Source organism: Dendrobium catenatum, unplaced genomic scaffold (assembly GCF_001605985.2).
Source record: "Dendrobium catenatum unplaced genomic scaffold, ASM160598v2 fragScaff_scaffold_915, whole genome shotgun sequence".
Taxonomy (NCBI): domain Eukaryota; kingdom Viridiplantae; phylum Streptophyta; class Magnoliopsida; order Asparagales; family Orchidaceae; genus Dendrobium; species Dendrobium catenatum.
This window is the reverse complement of record NW_021319377.1, coordinates 380,072-397,664: the sequence shown is the minus strand read 5'-3', so window position 1 is coordinate 397,664 and position 17,593 is coordinate 380,072. Positions and strand designations below refer to the sequence as shown.

At 32.3% G+C, this 17,593-nt stretch overlaps 1 non-coding gene across 1 annotated transcript; it reads left to right on the top strand.

Moving 5' to 3' along the window:
* The first annotated feature begins 712 nt into the window (after positions 1-712).
* On the top strand, positions 713-818 carry LOC114580279. The gene has a single exon (XR_003701638.1). It is a non-coding gene; the product is annotated as a small nucleolar RNA R71 (small nucleolar RNA).
* The last annotated feature ends 16,775 nt before the right edge of the window (positions 819-17,593 follow it).

Here is a 17,593-nt window from a genome sequence, read left to right as displayed (position 1 = left end):
ATCAAATTGCCATAATTGATTTTCCATTCTCCTTATTCCATTAGCATTACTTTGTAATTGGGTTATCATTCGTAAAACTAGGTCTTATACAAAAGTTTTCTTATTTTTAATTTTATTTTTTATTTTAAATTCAGGAGGTTAATTAGGCTTTAGGTTTCTATAATTCTATTAAAGTGGGCTAAAATTTCCTGTAAGGATGGTTTGGTTAAGATTCCAATGATTCCCCTATTAGGATTATTATTATATTGAAAGTTGGAATGACTATTCTAACTTAGATTATAAGTGTTGGAATAAAGTTGTTTTTTCTATTATTAATGACATTTAAAGATTATATCCTCAAGGCATTTTAGTCAGTAGATGTTTATAAACACTCTCCTCTAATGACATGGGTGTTCTTTGGGATTTACTAATACAAATATTATGTAATTTCCTTGATATTGCAACTACTTGACTAGTTAAAATAGTTAAATTATTATTATTATTATTATTATTATTATTTGATAAAGAATTAGATTCATATATGCTAGCAACTTTTTTAGGGTTCAATCTCTTCAAAGGACATTGGAAATTATTAGTGTTCATTTCTTTAATCAAAGTCTATGCTTCATCGAACGGTTTGTTCATCAAAGAATCTACAATAGCAGCTTTAATAATTGAATTGAGAGATCCTATGAGTCTATTATAGAAGGTTTGGATAATAAGCCAATCAGACAAGACATGATGTGGACATTTCTTAAGAATTTCTTAAATCTCTCCCAAGCTTCATATATTGATTCTCCATCTAATTAAGTGAATAAAGTGATGATATTCCTAAGTTTTATAGTTTTGGATGGAGAGAAGTATTTGGCTAGGAACTTATGAGCTAAATCATTCAATATGGTAATCAAACTTGGAGCTAAAAAGTTCAACCACATCTTAGTTGTATCCCTTAATAAGAATGAAAAATCTTATAAGTCTAATAGCATCATCAAAAACCCCATTATACATGAATGTTGCTCCAATCTCAAAGAAATTAGTTATATGCAATTGGGATGCTCTATAGTGGTTCTCCAAAATTGAGGATTTGTACCATTTGAATGATGTACATTTTTAGCTTAAAATTATTAGCTTGGATATTGGTCTTATTAATGTTTTGATGAATGCCTTCAATCATTAGGTTGGCCTACTCTCTAAGAAGTCTATATTGGTTTTTTTCTTGCACTAGGTTAGCTATTTCTAAATCTTTGTGTATTTTTTTTTTAATTTTTAATTTATTCAAGGTTTTCTCTATCTTAGTATCAAACAAGACTTCTCTTAATTTATCTCTATTATGCATAAAATAATAAAACACACTAAATAATCATACAAATCCAAGTATAATTGAACAATTTACAATGCAATAATATACTAAATATAATAAAAAATAACAATACCTATACATAGCATGATAGATAAAGATAATTATAAGATTAAACCAACAATTCTTTGAATAATATAAAGTTAGTATAAAGATAATTATCCAATAACCCTAGCAACATTGCCAAAAACTTGACCAGCCACTACACAGTTAAGATTAAGCTACTTTATGTGTACTCCAATTCTACACAAGTACACATATCATGTCAAGTAATAAAGTAATGTGTAGAGTATTATTCCCACAAGGATAGGAATTATCCTAAATTCACACAAGTACTAATTATGTGATTCACCATATTTATCTTATCGATACAAAAATTTAAGGGTGCACTAATGAAAGCTATCAGCTACATTTTTAAAATAAAATTTCTATATATTTGTGTATTCTAACATATAATAGTTAAAAAGTCATTATTACAAAATTTAAATTTCTCTTAATATTATTGTGAGCTAGAGCATAAAAACTCCTCATCTTTTTCAAGCTCGTTGGAGTGTGTTGCTAAGATTTCTCTTAACAACAATTATTATATCTCTTTAAGATTCTAGGACCATATCCACCATAAGTGTATGCATGGTAGATTCTCACTTTAAATCACCTAATTGTTCTACTATTTCTTCTTTAATGTTATATTTCACACTATGTTTTAAGTTTATATAAGACCTACATATAAAATATACTAAGTATGAAGACTTAAAAATATATATATTTTAAAGAAACATGTAATTCAATATAAGCTTTAGAGAACATGATTTTTAACATATCATAAGATCAGATATATAAATTAGCCAACCATAGCAATTAAAATAAATTAAACCCCATTCATTTCAAACAAATTAGAAGTATAAGGGGTTAAAAAAGAAAAGATAGTGCTAGAAAGTTATTTACAAAAAGCTTACAAACTCTCCTTCCATTGGAACTAACTTCCTTGATTTGCTCTCCCTCTATTCCCCTTGTTAGATTCAAAATAATAATAAACCATAGAAGCCCCCAATCACTCACATCAACTCTCCTCCAATTATCAGCTCCTACATAAGAAATAACCTACCTATTTATAACTTTAATAAATAATTATACTAAAATTGTGGTACTGACCTAGGTAGCATTGTGGCACTACTAGATCAATTGTTTATTTTTTTTGTCATCATATTGGTTCGATGTTTTAACTATCAGTAACTATAACCTTCTATGGCACTATATTGATTTGACTTTGCGGTGCATGGTCTAGCGATATGACGTTTCTTCCTTGGTGCTTTAGCAAATTGTTCTCTGACTTTTTAACACTACAAAACTGCCTTCTAGCACTTCCATGATGAGGAAGAATATAGCACTTCAGTGCTTAGTCTATGGAACCACAACATTCCTTTAATTATGAGTATTTTACTTCCTTCCTGCACAAAAAGATAGATTTAAATAGCATTTTTAAGAAATAATCATAATTTAAATGATACATTTTTTACTTATCATATATCTAGTTGTTTATAAATAAAAGTAACTTGGATGACCCTTTTCAGGGAAATCATATATGTTTTAATAAAAGAACTCCTTTTTTGAACTTCAACATTAAGTCTAATAATTTTTAATGTTGTATTTTCTCCTTTTTTTATATCTATTATACATTATATTACAAAAAAAAAAAAAATCAAACCATAAAGCAAAGATGGAAACTTCATAATACAATGAGGGACTAAATGATCTATGAATCCTACATGTGCATATCTAAAATAAATATCTCAACTAGATAAATTCAACTAGGCTAAGATTACCCAATTATGATGTCATGTAACACTTTAATGCTCAAAGAATTTTAACTGTTCAAGGGAGTGTTTGAGACTGGTGCAAAAATTTTCAAAATGTTACTTTAAAAAATTATAAATAAATCTCCATTCTTCACATGAAAGAAATCTAAAATGGAAGCTTAAAGCTAGAATTTAACTTTGAATTATAGAGAGCTCTACCTCACAATTGGCACTACAAATCACCACCAAATTACCATCACCTAACACCCAACTATAATAGCCTGATTATTATCCCCTACTTATAATCTTTTAAGGTTGAGAGAGAAGTTGCGAGAATTTAGAGCTGCGGGATTTTATAGAGAGAAACTATAAGATTTGAATTTTTTTAAACTGCATATTTCATCCATTTGATGGTGGAGACCGGCAGCCAGTCACCTTCTGCCAGTGATGATTCATCAAAGATAAATGTTGATTCTTCAAATGGATATAGATATGATAATCAGATATCAAAGTTTTGTTACAATGGCATTTGAATTAATGAAGGCGTCAATTCTGTCACTTCAAAAAATTCCAAATTCATTTTGAATTCTTCAAAATTTCCTAGCTTATCGAAAGGAAAAGAGAAAGTTACTCATGTTCAAGACTCTAAATATTGTTGGAAGAAAGGATTGACTTTCATAAGAGATTCTGAAGCATCTTCTTCTAAACCTATTAATCTAAATGAATTGTCATCCAGCATTATCCCTGATTTTGAAACTTCTGCTTGCAATAATTCTAATATTGATGCTAATCAGTATGAGAAGAATAATGAGTTAAATATTGCTGATCCTATTATTGATGCCTCCCTAGATGATCCACAAAATCAATCAGTGAAGAATGTGGAAAATGATCTCTGTGAAAAGCCAAAAGATATATTTAAATCTCATACAAACTTCAATAAAGCTTGGAGGATTCATGTGCATATTTCTTTAAACTTCAATGAAGATCTTTCATCTTTCTCTAAAGATGGAACTACCATTACCTTGCACATGCAATCTAAGGAAAAAAATATGCTGCACTTGGAAAATGTGATTGTTATCAAGTTTCTCGGTAAAAAACTTCCTTTATCAATCTTGAACAAAGAGTTCCAAAGACTTTGGTCTAAATTTGGATCATTTCAAATGACTGGAATAGGAATAGATTGGGCCCTTTGTAACTTTCAATTCAAGGAGGCCATAGATAGAGTGTTAAATGGTGGTTCTTGGTGGACACCTTCCTTTTCTTCTTTTTCTATGAGAGGTATTTATTCACAATTTTGGATTAGATTTCTTCATCTTCCACTCCATTGATGGATCCAATCAACATTGCAAGAATTGCCTTAAAATTTTGGCATCCTTTTCTTCTAGATTCTTAAACTTTCAGTTGGAATACAAGAGAGTTTTATAGAGTATGTGTTAGACTCAATCTTGAAGAGAAACTCCATACGGGCATTTGGATTGAAGGTTCAAATGGAAAATTTTTTCAACATGTTGAATATGAGAGAATCTCCAACATTTACTTTAATTGTGGCAAGTTAGGCCACAAGTATACATCTTGCAAAATGATTAACAAGGTATCAAAGGGAGATAATACTAATAAAGAGACATCTACGATTCCTCCTCATACGTCTGTCGATCTTCCAAGCCAAGTTCTTTCTTCTAAAGATTTATTGATTAACTCTAATGTACCAGTTAAGGAATATGAATACTCTTATGGTAGCTGGATTATTGTAAAGAATAAATTCAATAAACCAAAGCAATTTAAATCAAATGCCTTGGCAAAGAATGATAAAAAAATCAATACTAGGGGATCCAGATTTTTCAGTTCTTCAAGAGGACAAATCAAGAGCAGGTTAAAATCTGGCAGAAGTTAATCTTCATTTAGCAAAAAAATATTGATTTAGTTGCTCCTAATCTTTCAGAAGATATGAATAATTTGACTAGTATTTCAAAAGTAACTTGTTTAGTGGTTAAACCCGATCCCATTAGTATTGAAGTTCCTATAGTGACTACTGATAAAGCTAATGGTGTGTAAGCTGATGCTGATACTGTTAATGATTCCCATTTGGATGTTTCTAATGATATTGAAGCTGATGCTGTTAATGATTCCCATCTGTTAAACTTATTTTTACTACTGAAAATGATCAAAGTGTTAATGTAGAAGATGAAGAAACAACAATCAATTTAGTTGTGGCCGCTGAAGTTGATAACTGTCAGATTATCAAATTTGAAGCGATATGTGGAAGTATGATTCTCCTTTTCAGAAATCTGATTCAAATATTGATTAGGTTTTTAATTTTAATTCTTCCTATTATTTGAAATAGAATTCTTCAAATAATAAAATTAAATGTAGTAAAAAGATGAGGCAATTAGGACCTATTATTTCTAGAAAATGGTCCACTATTCGGGATGGATCACCTATTATTAAATAATCTTTCTATGATATTTTGGAATTGTAGAGGAGCCTATAAGAAGCATGTGGGCTTCCATTAAAAGAATTATATTAATCAACATAATGTTTTCTTTTTTTAGTTTACAAGAAACAAAGATTGAAACTATTTGCATAGAAGATATAAATAAATTTATAGGTGATGATTGGTTGTTTTTTCATTTGCCAGCCATTGGAAAATCGGCAGGAATTTTATCCCTTTGGAACAAAAGGGTTGCTACCTTTTCTATCTTCTTATCTTCTTCTCAATTTATTTTGGGAAATCTTACATTAACAAATTCGTCTTGTTATAAGATAGGCTTTGTTTACGCTAATAAAGAAGCTTATGTTAGAATATTTCTTTGGAAGGATATTGAAGGTTTCTTTTCTCTCAAGGAACCTTGTATCATAGGTGGTGATTTTAATTATTTTCTTTCAAAGCAAGAGAAGAAAGGTGGTAAAAAGTTTTCTTTATCTCTTGGACCTCACGAAATGAAGGATTTTATGTCTCTTAATAACCTTCATGATATTTCCTTCATAGGTGCTCATTTTACTTGGTGTAATAATAAGGATGGATTGAGTAGAATTTAGGAGAGGCTGGATCGGATTTTGTTAAATTCCTCAGCTCTTCATTTAATCCACTTTGACATTTCTAAGCATTTGGCAAGAGATTGCTCTTATCATTGTCCTTTGTTATTGAACTTGTCCAACTTGACTATGAAAACCCACAAATTTATTGGCTTTAAAAACTTATAGATTTCTTTTCCAACTTCTTGGTATATTGTTTCCAAGTCTTAGGGGAGGAAGGATTTTGGTTCTTCTCCAAAAATTTTGCAAAAGAAGCTTAGTAGAACAATTAAATCTCTATTTTGTTTTTGGAGTAAAAACAAATTTAGAGTGCTCTCTCTTCTCAATCATTCTCTCAATGAGAGTATCTTTTCTTTATAATTAAAAGAATATCAATGTGGTCTTTCTAATGAAGAGCTTCTTGAATTAGGAATCAAGGTCATAGAGCTGAATTCAAATCAAGCTAGATTAGTTACTTGTTGGAGGCAAAGAGCTAAAGCTAATTGGTTGGAGCATGGTGATTCAAATTCTCATTTTTTTCATTCTTATGCTTAAACTGGACAAAATGCTAACAAAATTATACAAGCAAAGCTCTCGGATGGATCTATTTATGATGATCCAGCTTGTATTTATGATATTTTCTCTCAGTTCTTTAACATGAAGTGGAGGCATAGGCATTGTTCTCTTGTTGATTGGCCTAAATTCAAAGCTGAGGATATGTTGGATTCAAATCTGCATCAACCTTTAGAAGCTGGATTTTCTATGGATGAGCTAAAGATTGATGTCTTTCTAATGGGTTTAATTAAATCTCCTGGCCTAGATGGTATTTCCCATGCTTTTTTAAATTATATTGGGATATTATCAAAGTTGAAGTTTGGAATGCTATGAACTTGTTTTTTCAATCTAATGCCATGTCGTCTATACGGAAAGACACTCTTGTTATTCTTATACCCAAAGTAGATAATGCTTGTGAACCTTGCAAATTTAGACCTATTAGTCTTTTCCAAACCACGTATAAGATTGTAGCTAAAATGATTCAAAATAGGCTAAAGATTGTGTTACCAAATATTATTTCTGAGGAGCAAGTAGCCTATGTTCCTAATAGATCTATTTCAGATCATTGTCTTTGGGCACATGAAGTTTCATAAGCTTCGTTTCTTCAATTCCAAAAGGGGTTTTTTCACTTTAAAAGTTGATATGGAACAAGCTTATGATAGTATGAATTAGCAAACCTTGAGACAAGTTATGACTTTGATGAATTTTCCATCCAAATTTATAAATTGGGTTATACAATGTGTGATGTTCCCTAGATTCACGATAATGATTAATGGGATTCTTACTGACAAGACTCTTTCTGAATGTGATTTTAGAAAAGGTTGTCCTTTATCATCCATCCTCTTCATTCTTTGTTCTGAACTTCTTTCCATTGATTTTCAACAAATTGATTTGGAAGTTGGAATTAAAATTTCTCCAAATGCTGAAATAATTTCTCATCTATATTATGCAGATGATGTTTTGATTTTTGTTGAAGCTAAATCACATTCGTTAAATCTTATTGAAGGTATTCTTTCAAAGTATTGTTCTTGGACTAGACAACATGTTGTCGTAGCAAATCAATGATTCTTTCCTGTTGAGATTCGTTCCTAATGAATTAGGTTGTTAAACCCAAGCTTATGTCCCAGTGGCTAACGAAGAGGGGGCTGAATTGGTAATTAAAAAATTTGAACCCTCTTTTTAAACTTTGAAAATTAAAACTTAATTGTTAGTGAATTTTTTAGAAAAAGATTTTTCAACCACAAGTTGTAAATGATAAACAAAATAAAAAGCGGAAAAGTAAAGAACACTAGATTTATAGTGGTTCGATCAAAACCAGACCTACATCCACTCCCGAGAGGCACCCTCCGAGTATTGCACTAATACCACTAGTGACTCTCCTTTAACACCAACAGTAAGGCAAAGAAGCCTTTATAAAAACTCTTTCCACCATTACCCGGTGTGGCAGAGAATCGTCTTCCTTTTACACTTATCCCCAGTGTTGGTAGAGAACCGTCCATCCTTTTATACTCTCCTAGTGTAGGCAGAGAACCCTTCATCCTTTCACACTCTCCTAGTGTGGGCAGAGAACCCTTCTTCCTTTCACACTCTCCTAGTGTGGGCAGAGAACCCTTCGACTGTTCACACTCTCCAAGTGTCGGCAGTGAACCGGATCTTCTTGACAGATCTCCTCACAAGAAATCTAGAAGAAAGAAAGAAAAGAGTGAAGTAATCCCAAATCACAAGTAGAGATTCTTACCTTTGAACACCAAGCGAAGCCTTTACGCTCCAGTGGTAGAAATCCTCCTTTGAATGCTCTCTCACACTCTCTCCTTGACTCTTCTTTCAATAGGCACGAAGATCAAATGGAAAAAAGATTGGGTGGCACTCTAAATTGGACTATATATAGGAGAGACAAGAAAAACCATCCAAAACAGCAAAATTTTCAAGTTAACACGAAATGAATCATCCCGTATGATCGTGGATCATCCTGGACGATTTTACTTAAAGTGTCAGAAACAATCATAATGAATATTGGTACGAACTATGTTTGTACATGATCATCATCCCGTACGAACTAGGTTCGTCCGATACGATCTGTTATACCATAGGTCAGTTCCCAAATAACTGCAGGACGTAACCAACTTTGGTAAGGTTGTTCACATGGTCCTAGGACAAACAGGACTTCGTCCGGACAAAATTTTACAGAGAGCAACTCATCCTGGCACAATAATGAATTTCGTCTGAACGAAATTTTTACAGAGAAGAATTCATCTTGGGACGATTTGTATTTCGTCTGGATGAAATTTTTACAGAGAATAATTCATCCTTGCACGATTATAAATTTCGTATGAATGAAATTTTTACAGAGCACAACTCGTCCTGGGATGAAAATAATTTCGTCCTGGATGATCAGGACTTAAAAAAATTTCCTCAACTCCTATTTGTTCCATTGCTCCTACGAGGAGATAATTGATCTGATCGTCCCGTACGAACTAGGTTCGTCCCGTATGATCAATACAAATTTTGTAAGATCTCCTTAAGTGTGTGTGTGTGTGTGTGTGTTTATTCACTCAATTACAATCACTCCCTCTCAATTCAAAAAATAATTTAAAGCTTCAATTTGCAAAGGATTGTATACTGAATTCGATTTGAAGTCTTTATAGTTTGGAGTTCAATTTTTCTGAAATGTTTGTACACACAAAAGAAAAAACAAATCTTCCAAAAAGTGTTAGGAGATAACTACACATAAAACAATAATATTTGGAATCATCAAAACTATATAAGTTGCAAGAATGTAAAGCATGCTAGTAGCAACTCTCTTAACAATCTCCCCCTTTTTGATGATGGCAAAATAATTATTATTTATAGGATTTTAAATTCTAAGGATCTCCTAAACTCCCCATGAATTGATGAATTCATGCAAACAAGGAGTCAATTGAATTAAAAAAAAATTGTTTTTAAAAAAAAAATTAAAATAACACAAAAGACAAAACAAAAATAATCAAACATACATACGAAAACATATAATAAAACAAATAACTAAATAAATAAAATAAAAAAAATACACTTGACACAAATACACAAGACACAACAAACAATTTCTCCCTCTTTTTGACAACATCAAAAAGTGAAGAAGAAAAATACTTGAAATGTAATTAGAAATATAAAAATCATTTAAAAATTTAACCTTGAAAGTGATTGAAATAATGTATGCAAATAAAATTAAAACATTAGACAAATCAGAGAAATTCATATAATTTAAGAAGTGATATAACATAGATAATAAAAAGAATTTATCAAAGACATGAGTCAGTTTAGACACTAAGATAGAGAAAATCATTGCAATAAGGATGAATAAAAAATTATATATTTCAAATTTTAATATCAATTATAAATGAACATAAGATCAATTTGAATTAAGAGAATAAAAGAGTTTGGAAAGAAATAACTACCACATGTGGCATTTTGCGCATCTTTTTCATAGTTGTGGCACATTTTTGTGCATCATTTTTACTTTGGGCTTATTTTGTGCCGCTTTTTCACATTGCGAACCTTTGCGCATTCCTTTTGAATTTTTATTGTACTTTTACACAATTTGTAAGAGTAATTTTATTCTTCCAAAAAAATAATCTAAAATTTCAAATTTTTATAAGTGCATAAATAATGATTGATAAGTGAAATATAAAATAAAAAAATATCGCAATTGCAATAATAATATTAACAATAATACAGTCTAAAGAAGAGACATGAAATTGAAAATCCTAATAATATCAAGTTATAAGCAAAACTTAAACTTAGAATAATTAGATTTTCTAATGAATTTAATTTTTCTTGCAATTCAGGTTATAGCACGATTAAGATTAAAAAATCTGATGATTTACATAAAGTCTAACAAACATTTCAAAAGTAAATTCAAATCAAAACACATGAACTTATATTGATATCATTTTAAATATTACAAGGATTCATCAAGATATCAATACAACAAGTAAAATAAAGAAGAAATATATTAAACTACAAAAATCAAACAACAACTAACACATAAACAATAACAATATAAACACAAAACATCAAGTGCAACAATCACTCAGACGGTCCCTGATCTGGAGGAGGAGGAGGAGGAGCAGTACCAAAGAGATTAAAGTATGTATTCAACATAAGTACATTGGTACTAATATCATTCATTTGTCCCCTCAAATAACCCATGTCATGTTGATATTGAGCAGCCTGCTGTTGAAGATGAGTCTCAATTTGATCAAAGCGTTGATCGAAATGAGTCTCTAGCTAATCAAATCTTTGAACCAAATCCTGATAATTTGATTCATTAGCAGGAGCAGGTGCACCTTCTAGCTCTTCTTCTATATCACTTATGACATGTGCTTTTCCTGATTCCTCCTTGAAGATCGCTCTAAATGATCCGTCATTGTAATAGTGCGGTTCTTCATATTCTTGATCAGGATGAACCAAGTTATACTTCTTTTTCAGAACATAGAAAACTAAGTGTCCTAAAGCAATATTCCTCTTTCTTTTCTATTCTGCATGGCCAATTTCAGAAAGCCCATAAAGATAGTCAAGAATAAGTTGGGCTTCATCGATAGGTTTATTGCTCATGATTAAGAAGGTCACCATGGAAAGAAGTGGGGTAATATTGACTCTATCACCAGCTTTTAGAATGATTGAAGTTCTAAGAACGTGATGGATGATACATGCATTATGGACAAGACCGGATACCCTAGCCACATGCTCAGTTAAACCATTTACTCTAATCACCCTATTGATTTCATACCATTTATATGTATCATTGGTGATTAAGGTATGGGCTCTACTTCCCTCAGTCCTTAAATTTATAAAAGCTCCTAAGTCGTGTTTAGTGATTTCAACTTTTTTGTTTGAAAATAAAGGAGCGAATCACAGAGTGGTCAGAATTGAAGGACATATTGGCTAGAAAGTAGTGGAAGGTTTCTTTGTTATAGAGATGGACTAGAGTAAGGATAAAGTGAAATTGAGTCGAAGTAAATAAAGGCATTACCTGCAAGGTAATATCTTCTTGAATTAAAATTCGGGAAGGAGTGATTTTGGCAAAAGCAAATCTAGGAAAAGAATCCTCATTTGCTTTGGACAGAAAGTTTTCAGACGAATTCCTATGTGGCTTCTCCGCTAAGACCTTTTGAAGCTTACTTGAACTAGCCATTTGAAAATGATCTAGAGTAAGAAAGGAGTTGAAAGTGATATTTAGCGTGTGACAATTGAGTTGAAAAGACCGACTATTTATTGAAAAACGATTTGTTCATACCAGACGAAAATAATTCGTCCCGTACGAAATTTTCATTCGTCCCGTACAAAAACATTTCGTACAGAAGATCCAATACGACTAGAATGAAACGGCTTTTCGTAATCAATGCGACTTATGAAGCGTCCTTTCGTACAGACTTTTGACCAGTCTAATCGTACAGACGAACACGTGTTCGTCCCGGGATGATCAGAACTAATATCGTTTTAATGGCAGTTGAAACCGTCCCCTACATCGAACCGACATGTGTTCGTCCAAACGAACTAAAGGTTCGTACATACGAAGCTTGTATTAAAAACTACCTTATCCATTCAACCACTTCATTCATTCGTCCCATCGATTGAAAAAGAAATCGTCCCGTACGATCACAACGATCGTCCAGACGAAGTGACCATTAAACACTGAAAAACTGCATGTAAACGGTTTAAAATCTGACACTTTGACACATTACACAAATCATCCTGTACGAAAAAAGTTCGTCCCGGACGATGATGACTTAAAAAAAAATTTGCACTCAGACAAAAACTACAATTCAAAAACAAAACAAAACAAAATAAATACCAAATTCAATGATGAAACACAGACTCTAAAAGGAAGAATCACACAAACAAAATCATAAACACAAAAAATATTTAATTAATAAACAAACATCAATGTTGCAAGAACATTTTTTATTTAAGCATTTAAATCAATCACACCAAGCCTTGTTCTTAATGCACTGAAAGTATCAAAGGCTAAAGGTTTTGTAAAAAATGTCTGCAAGTTGATTTTCAGTTTTAACATGAATGAGCTCAATTTCTCCCTTGGATACATGATCTCTTATGAAATGATGTTTTATGTCTATGTGTTTGGTTCTTGAATGTTGAATAGGATTTTTAGAAATGCAAATAGCACTAGTGTTATCACAATAAATTGGAATAGTGCCTATAGACAATCCTAAATCAATCAACTGTTATTTCAACCAAAGTACTTGTGCCACACAACTTCCTAATGCAATGTATTCAGCTTCAGCAGTAGATAGGGCTACTGAATTTTGTTTTCTACTGGACCAAGAGACTAAAGAATTTCCAATGATTTGACATGTTCTAGAAGTACTTTTCCTATCCACCATACATCATGCAAAGTTAGAATCTGAATAACCAATTATTTCAAATGAAGAGCTAAACTTAGGATACCAAATTCCTAAGTCCTGAGTTCCTAACAGATATCTTAAAATCCTTTCACTACTGTCAAATGTGATTCTTTTGGATCTGATTGAAATCTAGCACATAAGTAAACACTAAACATGATATCAGGTTGACTAGTAGTCAAGTAAAATAAAGATCCAATTATCCCTCTAAATTTCTTTTGATCAGCAGATTTTCTCTTAGGGTCCTTATCTAACTGAACTGAGGAACTCATTGGTGTACTTACAGGTTTAGCATTGTTAATTTCATACTTTTTGAGGATGTCCTTAACATACTTTGATTGACTTAGAAATATTTCTTCATCAATTTGCTTAATGCTAAAACCTAGAAAGTAACTTAAATCTCCCATTAGACTCATCTCAAATTCACTACTCATTGTTTTAGAAAAATTATCACAAAGATTTTTTTTTGAAGATCCAAAAATGATATCATCCACATAAATTTGAATAATGAGTATATCCTTTCCACATCTTTTCAAAAAGAGAGTTGTATTCACACTTCCTTTTTCAAATGATCTTTCAAGTAGGAAGGTGCTCAACCTCTCAGACCAAGCCCTAGGTGCCTGTTTCAATCCATATAATATCTTTTTCAACTTGAAAACATGATTTGGGTATTTAGAATTTTCAAAACCTGGAGGTTGTTCTACAAAAATATCCTCTTGAATTACCCCCATTTAAAAAGGCACTTTTGACATCCATTTGATACAATTTAAATCCTCTAAAACAGGCAAAGGCTAGCAAAACCCTAATTGCTTCAAGTCTAGCTACAGGGGCAAAAGTCTCCTCAAATCAATCCCTTCAATCTGATTATACCGCTTAACAACTAATCTAGCCTTATTTCTAATGACTACTCCTGAGTCATTCATTTTGTTTTTTGAATACCCCCTTAGTTCCAACTACACTTTGATTTTTTGGCCTTGTAGTTAATTCTCAAAATTTATTTCTTACAAATTGATTCAATTCTTCTTGCATGGCCAAAATCCAAAATTCATCCAATAGTGCTTGATCAATATTTGTGGGTTCTATAGTTGAAATGAAGGTTGAATGATTGACTTCCTTGTTTAATCCACGCCTAGTCCTTACACCCTCACTAGGTTCACATATAATCAATTCTCTTGAATGGTTTTTAGACAATCTCAAATCTCTAGGCAAAGGGTTTTCTATCTCCAAATTTTCTTCCATATTTTCTTCCAAATTTATTTTATCAAACTTTTGGGAGTTATCTACAATCTCATCTTCTTCAACATTTGGCTCTTTCATATTTCCAGATTCATTAAATACAACATGTGTGGTCTCCTCAATTGCCAAAGTTCTTTTATTGAATACCCTATAAGATTTTCTAACACTTGAGTATCCAACAAAAATTCCATCTGATTTTGGATCAAATTTTCCTAAGGCAAATTTTCCATTGTTATGAATGAACACCTTGCAACCAGAAACATGAAAATGAAACAAATTTGGTGTTCTCCATTTTAGCAACTCATAGGGTGTTTTATTCAATTTAGATCTCACATTCACCCTATTCAGAACATAACATGCAGTGCTAATCGCCTCAGCCCAAAAATATTTAGGAAGAGAGTATTCAGCCAACATTGCTCTAGCAGCTTGTATTAATATTCTATTTTTCCTTTTGACTATCCCATTCTGCTGAGGAGTTTTAGGTGCAGAAAAGTTGTGATCAATTTCTTTCTCCTTACAAAATTCTTCAAATCTCTCATTCTCAAATTCTCCTCCATAATCACTTTGAATAGAAATAATTTCACACCCTAATTTTCTTTGAATCCAAGTCAAAAAATTTCATAATTCCTCAAATGATTCACTCTTATGAAATAGAAATTTAACCCATGTGAATCTTGAGTAATCATCCATAACCACAAATCCGTATACCTTCCCTCCTAGACTCACAGTTCCAACATGTCCAAAAAGATTCATATGCAAAATCTCTAAAGGTTTACTAGTTCTAAGATCCTTATTGGACTGAAAACAGGACTTCACTTGCTTTCCTAGTTGACATGCATCACAAAGGTGATCCTTGGTAAAGTCTAGTTTAGGTAGACCTCTCAATATGTTCTTTTGGGTCATCCTTCTAAGGTTTTTCATGCTAGAATGATAAAGTCTCCTATGCCATAGCCATGACTCATCAGATATAGTTTTCAAATAAAAAGTAGTAGGAGAATTAATGCAATTTAAATCTAGCATGTAAACATTGTTTACCTTTTTACCATTCAAAACATCTTTATCATTTAGGCTTAATATGCAGCTAGCAGGAAAAATTTTTATACAGTAACCCTTATCACATAGCTGACTTATACTTAACAAATTATATTTTAAGCCTTCAACCAATAATACATTTTCTATGAAAAAATTCTTAAAATTTCCAATCATACCTGATCCAATCACCTTCCTTGTGGTGTTATCTCCAAGTGTAACCTTGCCTCCACTCCTGGCTTCCAGCGTTATGAATTGAGCAGTATCGTTTGAACATCCGCTGTCCAGGTACCATATTCTCTCATGAGGTCTTATGTGAGAGCTATTCTGCAAAATTATCAAACGTTAGACCTGGGATCCCAAACAACTTTGGGTTCACATTTTATCAATTTATAATCAGATGCATGTATGATATGTCTAGGTTTATGCATCTTACATCTCCACATCTTCAAAGTACAAGAGTGAGCTATATGTCTAAACAATCCACAATTATTACATTTTACTTTAGGAAATGGATTCCTAAGTCTTCTAACATTCATCTATCTTTTCAGGGATTGTATAAATTTAGGATATATAATAGGATTAGTAAAATCTTCAAGTTTAGGAGGTATCATATTATCCTCGAGAGCGTTTATCATTAATTTGTAAAATGAATTCATATCTTCCAAAATTTGATTTGTATAATTGGTTCTATAAAGTTTGCTCTCAAATTCATCCTTAGAATTCTCAAAATCTTTCTCTAGTTCTGCATAGGATGATTTTAAATTCTCATTTTTTTTATTCAAGTCATCAAACACATCAAGTAATTTCATGTGGTTGTTATCAATCAAAGCATGATCTTTCCTAAAGATTTCATGTTCCTTTTTAAGTTCTTCAAATTCTAGACTTAGAATAGCATGCATTTTCTTCATTTTTCTATATGCATCATGCATGTGTGCAGAAACTTCAAATAATTCATCATAAGTTAAGTCACATACCTCTTCTTGATCTAACTGATCAAGACTGCCAGCCATTAAGCACAGATTAGTGACTTCCTCTTCTTTTTCAGTCTCTGATGAATCTGAAGCTGAGTCCGCCCAGAAAGCTTTTTGAAACTTCTTTCTGCCCTTCTTTACAGTAGGTTTCTCCTCTACCTTCTTCTTGCTATGATTGGCTATGAGTTTAGGCAATCCGTATTTATATGTCCAGGTTTCCTGCACTCATAGCAAATAACATCATTTGAAACATTGGTATTTCTATTAAATTTACCTCTATTCCATTGCTAGCGTTTCTTCTGCTTCCTCTTCAAAAATCTTCTGAATTGTCTAGTCATCAATGCGATGTCTTCTTCATCCTCAGGTTGTGAGTGTTCACTCTTAGACTCTTCCACATTCAGTGCTATGTTCTTCTCCCTTTGTGGTTCACCTGCATCAATCTTTCTTTGGCTAACTCCTTGCTCGTAAGTAATAAGCGAACCAAGAAGATTGTCAATAGAATAAATGTTTAAATCCTTAGACTCTATAATTGCAGTAATTTTAGCATCATAAGCAGTAGGTAAACAATGAAGAATCTTATTAACCATTTCAGCATTCGTCAGTTCCCTACCAAGTGCATGCAAAGAGGTGACTATTTATGTGAATCTTGTGTACATGTTAGAAATGGATTCATTAGATTTCATGTGAAATAGTTCATAATCATGCAATAAGATATTGAGTCTAGATTGTTTAACCTCATTAGTCCCCTCATATGTTATACAAAGTCTATCTCATATGTCCTTTCCACTTTTGTAAGTGGAAACCCGCATGTAGTCTTCCGATTTTAAAGCACAAAAGAAACTATTCAAGCATTTCGGTGCGGCAGAGAACCATCTTCCTTTTACACTTATCCCTAGTGTTGGCAGAGAACTGTCCATCCTTTCACACTCTCCTAGTGTGGGCAGAGAACCCTTCATCCTTTCACACTCTCCTTGTGTGGGCAGAGAACCCTTCATCCTTTCATACTCTCCTAGTGTGGGCAGAGAACCCTTCTTCTTTTTACACTCTCCTAGTAATGTGGGCAGAGAACCCTTCTGTTGTTCACACTCTTCAAGTGTCGGCAGAGAACCGAATCTCCTTGACAGATCTCCTCACAAGAAATCTAGAAGGAAGAAAGAAAAGAGTGAAGTAATCCCAAATCACAAGTAGAGATTCTTACATTTGAACACCAAGCGAAGCCTTCACGCTCCAGTGGTAGAAATCCTCCTTTGAATG